Consider the following 9,302-nt stretch of genomic DNA (forward strand, 5'->3'; position numbering starts at 1 on the left):
GAAGGTTACACAGTGAAGCCCAAGTTCAGTGCCCTGCTCCTGAATGAGATACCCCTCAAACTTGTTGGCTGACCCCTTCCCACGGGGCTCATAGCACAATAGGCGTTGATATGAAAGTTCCCTCTGCCAGATGACTAGTCAGGGAATTAGATGCTGAAGAGAGAGGGGTAGTGGGGGGAGAGTGAGAGAATGAATTTCAGAAACAGGGCATCCTGGATTGGAGATTTAGTGGCAACTAAATCTGTAAGTATCACATTTGAGACTGGCTTGTTATTCCTCCATCGCACCTACTGTGAGCTAAAGGAACCCGGTGAACAGGGTAGCAAGTCCTTATCCTGGCTAAGGGATCTGGTTCTCTACTTGGAGAGGAGGCCGTAAGCAAATGCATGTATAGTAACATGTTTGAGTGAGTACGTAGAAAATCCATAGAGAAACCTGCAGGGTGCCAGGGCATAGCAGGTCAGAGAAGGATGCCATGCAGAGGGTGGTCTCTCCAACAGAGTGAACTGGGATGCTAGAAAAACAGGTTCATGAGAGTCAGAGCATCTGCTTGTGAGTGCCATGATCATACTAATGATCATACCCCTAAGACCTGCCACTCAGGGGAGAGAATCTAGGCGGGGCCCCATTACAAGAAGAATGGAGAATGTTCAAGACTCTTCTAGAATGTTTGAGAATTTCTAGAGTGTTCCAGAGCATTCCAGAACACTCTGCCTAACACCTCCTCCAACTACCACCTTCGCTGAAGTACTCCCCCCACCCCGCCCTCCCTGGCTTTCTTTACTTGACCACATCTGAGGAGTTTTTGATGGGAGGAAGGGCCTAGGAATAGGGTTTTCTGAGGACAAGGAAATGAGCTGCTCACAGTGATGAATGTTCTTGAAAAGCAATTTATTTTTTTCATGGGTAGCTCGCTGAGCTAGGGAACAAAAGTGCTTTGGCTGCCTATCAAATATTAACAGAGCCTAACTGTGTTTTCGGCATTTCTCTTTCCTCGCACACGCTCGCCTGCGCCTCTCCTTGTGCACGACAAAAATGACATCGAGTTCAAGGACTCCCTGGAGTCCTTTCCTGAGATAAAGTGGCAGCGGCTTTCATGGGGCCGTGGGACCCTCTCCCTCACTCCCACCCTCTCATTTGCTTCTCTCAGTTGTCCTTCCAGAACATTCTCCCTCCGCTAGTAGGAGGGAGAGGAGGGGATCACTGGACATCTGTGCTCAGGGTTCCCCACTTGGGGTCTCCCTTTAGTGTTAACCAGATGGGCACAGCCTCTTCCTGGCACCAGCAGCCAGATTCACACAGAGGACAGCTCTCTGGGGTTCTTGGCTCACCCATGCCTCTCACCCATGCAAGACCATCTCCCGGGTGAAAGGGGTCCCAGGCCTCAACAAGCAGGGAGGGCCACCCGGATGATGGTCACAGAGGGGCTTCTGGGGCATCTAACAATTCCCTGGAAGCTGATTTGCCAAGTGATGGCTGTGCTTGGCTGTCTGGGAGAGTCCCTGAAAGCCCGGGACAGCAGGGCAGCTAGGGCAAAAGAAACCATTTGGGTCCAGCTGGCCCTTCACAGGACTAGAAAAAAAAAGCATAGTGTCTGGGTCTGGGGAGATAGCTCAGTTAGTAAAGGGCTTGCCAAGCACTGAGTCCATCCCCAACACCAATGTAAAAAAAGGTTAAGCACGGCTCCCAGTGCTCTGGCCAGACAGTCTAGTCAGTCAGAGACCTCCAGGTCAGTAAGACACTCTGGCTCAAAAAGTAAGGTGGAGGCTGGTAAGATGGCTCAGTAGGTAAAGGTGCTTGCCACCAAGCCTGACAACCTGAGTTTGATCCACAGGACCCAACATGGTAGAAGAAAAGAACTGAATCCAACAAGATGTCCTCTGACCTTCACACATGAGCAGTGGCATGTTTCCTATCCCACTGCACAAATACACACACACACACACACACACACACACAGTGGAGAGCAATGGAGAAGGACTTCCAATGTCAACTTATAGCTGCCACACATGTATACACCAGCACATGGTGTGGTATACATTTGTCCTCATGTGTCTATCACACACACACACACACACACACACACACACACACACACACACACACACACACACACAGAACACAGTGATACATGATTGTAATCCCAGAACTGAGAAGGCCGAATTAGGGCTAACCCTGAGCCCTTGTGGTCAAATAGCCTAGACTAGTCAGTGAGCTACAGGTTTAGTGAGAGATGACTCTGAGGCGCCTAAGATTGCCTCTAGGTCCTACATGTATGGACACATACATGTGCACCCACACAGAAGGAGGAGGAGGAAAAGAGAACCATGTCTGAAGCATACCATTGAGAGTCTGAGTGTGGACAATTTCAGGAAGCCAGAAGTCTCCAGGCACAGGTCCTGCATGGAAGATCAGACCAAGCCCTGCTCGCCTGTGGTCTGACTTTGGGGCTTGCCTATGGTGCAGTTGTTGGAAATGGGAAGCCAGCTGTGATTATCTCAGCTGGGACAGGAAAGCGGGCTTGTATGGGAACCTCGGTAGATGTGTTAGGAAGCATGGCTCAAGGCAGAGGGATTTGTGTCTGCTGTCCTGGGAGGGTAGTGCGTCCTAACCCCTGTCTTGTATACTCCATAAAAGAAATATTGTGTGTGTGTGTGTGTGTGTGTGTGTGTGTGTGTGTGTGTGTGTGTGTGTGTCAGAGGAAGAAAGAGAGAGAGAGTTTTGCTTCCTGTTGCTATGATAAATACCCTGACAAAAGCAACATAGAGGGGACACATGTTTATTTGGCTTATAATTCCAGGTTATAATCCATAATTGTGGGGCCATCAAGGAACAAGTATTTGAAGCAGCTAGTCATATTACATACAGACAAAAGCAGAGAGAAATGAAAACATACATGCACTCAGCTCACTTTTTTCACTCTTAAATAGTTAACGATATCTTGCCTGGGGAATGGCGACACCCACAGTGGCTGGGTCTTCCCACCTCAATTAGTGTAATCAAGACAATCTTTCACAGACACATCCACAGGCCAGCCTGATCTAGACAGCCCCTCATTGTGACTTCCCGGGCATTCTAGATTGGTTCAGGTTGACAATTAAAACTACTGGAGCATGTATATATACCTGGGGGAGTGTATGTATGTGGGACTGCAGAATACAGATGAAGGCCAGAAGTGACCTTTGGTGTTTTCCTCAGGAGCCATTCACCTTTCTTTTTGGAGGCTGGGTTGCTCTCTGATCTTAAGCTCCTATACTAGCTAGAAAAGCCTGCCCTGCCTCTCCAGCACAGGGGTTACAAGCATGTGCTACCATGCCCAGCTTTTCATAGAAAGATCTTTACACCCGGTATGGTGACACACACATACGCTTGTGTGTAAATCTGTATTGCGCAGATTTCCTGCACTTGAAATCTGAGGTAATAGGATTGGAAGTTTGAGGCCAGCCTGGGTTACACAGTGAGACCCTGTCTCAAACAAAGCAAAACAAAGTCTTCAGGCAAGCTTCCCTTTACCCACTAGCAACTTGATTCTGGAAACTAGATACTTTGGACTTCCAAAGCTAAGTCACAGAAAACTATTTTGGATCACAGACTCTGGAGGAAGTTGGGCCCCAAGTTGAGAAGTCTACTTGCCTAGCCCTAAGCCTACCATGATGCCTGCACAAGACCTGCATAAAATTAAGACAGTCAACATTCCAGTGTGGATGGAAGAAGTCCATACAAGGTAACACGGAGAAAGAGCTACTCCCCTGGTCTCTAAGCCTCTCAGCTACTCAATCAGAGGCACAAGGGACTTACATGGAGGAATCAGGTAGCCAAGCTTTCGAACTCTAGTGCCAACCGATCACAACCCCATGGAGAAAAATATCCAACTGAGCCTAGTCAACCGATGTGCTGGCTAGCATTTTGTCAACTTAGTACAAGCTGGAGTCATTTGGGAAGAGAGACTGTCCATTGAGAAAATGTCTCTAAAAGATTGGCCTGTGGGCAAGTCTAAACAATGTTTTCTTGATTAATTATTGATATGGATGTGGATGATGCCATGACCCCACCACCACCAACCACAGCTTGTGTAAGAAAGCAGACTGAGCAAGGCAGTAAGCAGCACTTCTCCTCAGCCTCCACATCAGCTCCTGCCTCCTGGTTCCTGCTTTGATGTCCTGCCTTGACTTCCTGTGCTGATGGCTGTGATATGGAAGTGTAAACTGAAACAGACCGTTTTCTCCTCAAGCTGCTTTTGGTCCTGTTTTGTCATAGCAACAGAAACCTAAGATGGTGCACAAAAGGACAATATTGAAAAGCTATTGTAAGCCCCTGGATTTGCAAGAGGTCTGCCAATTTCAGTGCCAATGGCCTACAGTCTTGATCAGTGTTTGGGAAAAATATTTTTTATTTATCTTTGAGGATTTCATGCATGCATACAGTATATTTTAATCATATTCACCTCTTCTTCCCCCTCTGACTCCTCGTGGATTCCCCCTACACACACACACACACACACACACACACACACACACACACACACACACACATTCCCTTCCTAACTTCATGTCCTTTAAAAAATGATAGCTTACTGAGTCCAATTAGTGCTACCTATGTGTGCAGGGGTGTGGGGTGGGGCATCCACTGGAGCAGGGGTAGCTTACCCTAAAAGAAAGCTGACTCTTCCTACCCCAGCAGCCATTAACTGTCCATAGCTCTTCAGCTAGGAGTGAGGACACTGGTATGCGCATGCCTCATCTGTGCCAACAGGAATGCTGACTGGTTTGTTCCTGTGTAGCAACCACAGCTCTGTGAGCTCATGAGTACAGCTATCCTGCCGTGTCTAGAGAGGTTGTTTTGCCCCAGTCCTCCCTGGTGACCTCTGGCTCTTCCAGTCTTTCTGTCCACTCTTCCACAATGGTCCCTGAGCCTTGGCATGGGTGGGATGTGTGTGGCATAACTGTTCTACTTATGGCTGAGCACCCCACAGATAACCCGTTCTCCTTACTTTGGCCAGTTGGAAGTCTTGGTGTAAACTGCTGTGTTCTCTGAGTGGTGGTTTTTAACCTCAGATAAGGTCTTCTGTCCCCTTGGCCATCCTTGGAACTCAGCTATGGAACAGGAGCCAAAACTCAGTAGCTACTTTTTGAGAAGGTTGGAGGCCCATCCAGATTTCCTTCTGCCACAGGCTCCCGCAGCTGACCTTGGGAAATACAACCAAGAAGATCTTGAGCTCTTACCCTAGCTCTTGAATGACAGGGTCAGCCACTGTCTCTGTTTATGTCATGGTGACATAAACATGGTGAGCTTCTTGTATGCAGGGCAAGTAATCTACCCACTTAGCCATATCTGCAGACCCTTCCAATTTGTCCCTAGGGAATGAGGCTCCCAACTTCCAACCTCCCATGACTACAGACCAAACATACTTCATTAAAATTCTCCTGGCCCCAAGTATGCCCACAGCAACTTGAAGTTTGGACACTCCATAGACCCCTTTTTTTCAGTGTGTGGAACTGGTCCTGGGGACACCAATATTCCACATCCTTCATTCACTAGAGGACAATGAGAGTGCCAGGCCAGAGAGCTATTTTGAGAGAATCCAACATCTTTTCTTCAGGGTGTCATCAATCTCAAGAATAACAGCTGCTGATTCTGCTTGCTGCCCAGCACAGCTAAAGGAAGCAAGCTTCTTGAGGCCCTACTGTCTTGATGAAGCCCTAAGGCATGGAGAGGCTCAGCTCTCAGCCAATTCAGAGGGTCTTGGCTAACCCTGTCTTTCAGTGGCATCCTCTAAGTGTAGATGGAGGTGGTGGCCACAGGAAGTTATATAGGTGGCCACCTATATAACCTCAGGCCACAGGCCTGAGGAGAGGGTATGCCTGCTACTTCCAGGGCCAAGCCACACTAAACCTCAGCTCTTCCTGACTTTCTCTACTCCTCCCTCCCTGTGTGAGCGTGCTTCTGTGTGTGTGTGTGTGTGTGTGAGTGTGTGTGTGTGTGTGCTTCTGTGTGTACAAGCAGGTAAATACGTGTTTAGAGGCCAAGGTTCAACCTCATGTGTCTCTCTTAGTCACTCTACACTTTGTTGTTTTTTTAAGTTTTTTATTATTTTTGTGTGAGAGTATATGTATATCAAAGCACATGTCAGGGGACAACTTTGGGAATCAGGTCTCTCATTCCACCTTGAGGCAGGGTCTTTCTAGTTGTTCCCGCCATGCTGTGTACTCCAAACTAGCTCATCCAAGATCTTCAGGCTGATTCTCCTGCCTCTGCCTCTCTCTCTCCCTTCTCCCCTTGGGAGTGTTGAGACTACAGATGTGTGACACTGATCTGACACTTAACTTGGGTTCTGTGGGTCAAACTCAGGTCATCATGCTTGTACTTGCATGTGTCTTTACCCACTGAGCTGTCTTGCCATCTCTTAACCTTGCTTATTTACTGACAAGGGCCCTCTGCTTCTGTGTGGGAATTGCTGATTCAGCTAGGCTAGCTGGCCAGTGAGCCCCACCTATATAACCTCACCAGTGCTGAGATTACAAGAATACATGCCACCATACCCAGCCTTTTTACATGGGTTCCGCAAATAACACTCACGTCCTCATGCTTGTATGGCAAGCACTCTACTGACTAAGCCATCTTTGCCTGCCCCTTCCCCAGTCTTCACAGAACTGTGTGATACAAAGCTGTCCTCTGACACCTGGGCTATCCTAGGTAAGGCTGGAGACAGAGCTGCCCCAGGCACAAGGATGACCTGAGAGCCATAGTTCTCCCCAGAGACAGTGTGTACTTCATGAAGCTCAATCCCTTCTTGTTCTTATCTGCAAATCCCCCAACTCCGCTTGGACTCAGCACAGCCTCTTCTGAGGGAGACAGCAAATACTTGCATAACAAGCACTTGACTCCTCTCCAAAGCCAAGGTTTGTTCCGATGGCTTTGACTTTCAACCTCCCTGTGTCTCCTTGAAAAGATGAACTGCACTTTTGTACCACAGGACACGCCAGGAATAGCTCCCATGGAGGGATCGTGGGCGGGGTGAGCATCAGGAAATGGCCACGCGGTCAGCCCAAGGGCTCCAAGGTACCATTAAGATGATGGGCGCCTTTTTCCACCGAGGCTGCACGAGCCATTGGCTTCATTAGTCATCTCTTCCATGGGAGGTCACAGATAGAGAGCAGCTGTCCAGTGCTCCTCTTGCTGGCACAGGGACTCTGGAGACCATGCTTGCATCCTTGAGAGCAGAGGACACTGGAGAACAATTTCAGTCTACTCCATCCCAGGTGAGGACTGAGAACAAATATGGTCTCTGCCTGAAGGTCAAGGCTTCAGCAAGATGGACACAAACTCTACTCAGCCACTGTGGTATGTTTCAGCATCTTCCCACAGTGACTACTATACGCAGTCAATGGTGCGCCATGAAGAAGGAGAGAGACAACACTTATGGATTCCAAAGGTAAATAAGTCACCGTAGCCAGAAGGTGGTGGTGGTGCACACCTTTAATCCCAGCACTCAGAAGGCAGAGGCAGGCGGATCTCTGAGTTTGAGGCCAGCCTGGTCTACAGAGTTCCAGGACAGACTCCAAAGCTACACAGAGTAACCCTGTCTCAAAAAAAACTAACTAAATAAGTAAATAAGTGGCTGTTTGTTTGTTTGGTTTGGTTTTTTGAGACAGGGTTTCATGATGGAGCAGGGCCACAGGACAAGGACTCAGGAGCCTTGTTTCTCCTGACAGCCCCAAGCAGCAGCGGGCTCTATAAACACAAAACCCACAAACATTTGTTGCCAAGTTACAGTTACAATTTTCACCAATCACGGTTTAGGGATTTAGGGACTTTCCCTATGTGTTCCATCATTGTTAACTGACAAAAAATGTAAGGTTTTTCAGTCCAACCAATGAGATTCATTTGTTCTTTCTGTTGTTAGGAACAGCCATGATGCTTTTGAGAACTAAGGGGCATAAAAGACAGTGTCTATGTTTAAGGAGGAGGTGGGTCAGCTATGGAAGGTTCCCAGCTCCCCTAGGCCTGTGAACCTGGGTAAAATGGAGTCTGAATTCAAAATGGCAGTACCTAGGGCAAGGTGCTTTTGCCTGCTCCCTTCCCCCAAATCTCCTAACATCAACCACTTCCCATCAAAGGAAAAATGACTGAGCATAGCATTCAAACAATTACATTTCCCAATGACACAACCACTCTGTTGACCAAACACAGCATCCAGCACAGTCATCACCTGCAAGGAAGAGTCAGACATGTCCCTATCTGAAGAGCTGGGGTCATTGCTCTTGTTAGAAAGTTGGCATATATAGGATTAGAAGTGAGGATTGTAGCTTCCGAGTCAGCAGAGCCCACAGCAGGGCTGGAGCTGTATCTTTGCTGGTAGAGTGCTTGCCTAACACGCATGAGGTCTTAGGTTCCACCCCCAATGCTGCATAAACTAGATGTGATGTCATATCTGTAATCTCAGCACTTGGGAGGCAGAGTTTGGAAGATCAGAAGTTCAAAATCATCCTCAGCTATGCAGAGAGTTGGAGGCTAGCCTGAGCTAGCAACAAAAAAACAAAAAGATCCCCATATTTTTCCCATGAGAACGCCTGCCCACATGAGTCAGGAATACTTTGCTGTGACAGAAACAGGAAACTAGTAAGGAGGCCCAAGAAGAACAGGGTTAGTCATGAGTCAAGTGGCAGGCTGGTTGCCTCTCTGCCTCCTAGTTGGTGCTTTTGGTTGGTCTCCAGGTTGGAGGCTGGGCCCAAGGAAAGGTGTGAGAAGGAACAGATCACAGTGAGTCCTTGGCAGCATCAGGCCTTCCCTCTGCGGTCTGTGGGGGGAAGGGGGTGGAGCAGAGCCTTACCCTGTCCCAAGTCTGTCCCCACAGGGGACACAGACAGAGAGGTCTGACCCTCAGAGGGAGCACATAAAACTGGCATTGCCCCACTCTCACTTTCCAGATGGGGAAATAGAGCCGCCACAGGGCTATGGGACCCAAGACATAGAGAGATTTTTTTGCGGTGGGTCAAGAAACTTCCTCCCTCTGTTTCCACACTTCAGGTCTGGAAGAGCCAGTCCTGACCTCAGAGGGGCCCAACCCTGTCTTAACTTCAGCTGAACATCATCTCTGAGGAACGTTGACCAAACAGTACAACTTACCCACCTTGTCTGAGAGTCACTAATTGGAGCCAATGGGGTCAAGCTTGTGTAATGATAAGTGTGTCATTAAAGACTGATAATTAGATATTGGGCTCAGCAGGTAAAGGTGATTTCCTGCAAGACCTACTGCCACGAGTTGTCCTTGGGCCATCATACACACACTATGGCATGCATGT

At 48.3% G+C, this 9,302-nt stretch overlaps 1 long non-coding RNA gene across 2 annotated transcripts in view; it reads left to right on the forward strand.

Moving 5' to 3' along the window:
- Positions 1-9,001, forward strand: part of LOC103159983 — a 29,647-nt gene extending 20,646 nt beyond the window's left edge. For both annotated transcript variants that reach the window (XR_004770027.1, XR_004770028.1), the window contains exon 5: positions 6,640-9,001. This is a non-coding gene — a long non-coding RNA (uncharacterized LOC103159983). The remainder of the gene's footprint in view (positions 1-6,639) is intronic.
- Positions 9,002-9,302: the final 301 nt, after the last annotated feature.

This window comes from Cricetulus griseus, chromosome 5 (genome assembly GCF_003668045.3).
Source record: "Cricetulus griseus strain 17A/GY chromosome 5, alternate assembly CriGri-PICRH-1.0, whole genome shotgun sequence".
NCBI lineage: Eukaryota > Metazoa > Chordata > Mammalia > Rodentia > Cricetidae > Cricetulus > Cricetulus griseus.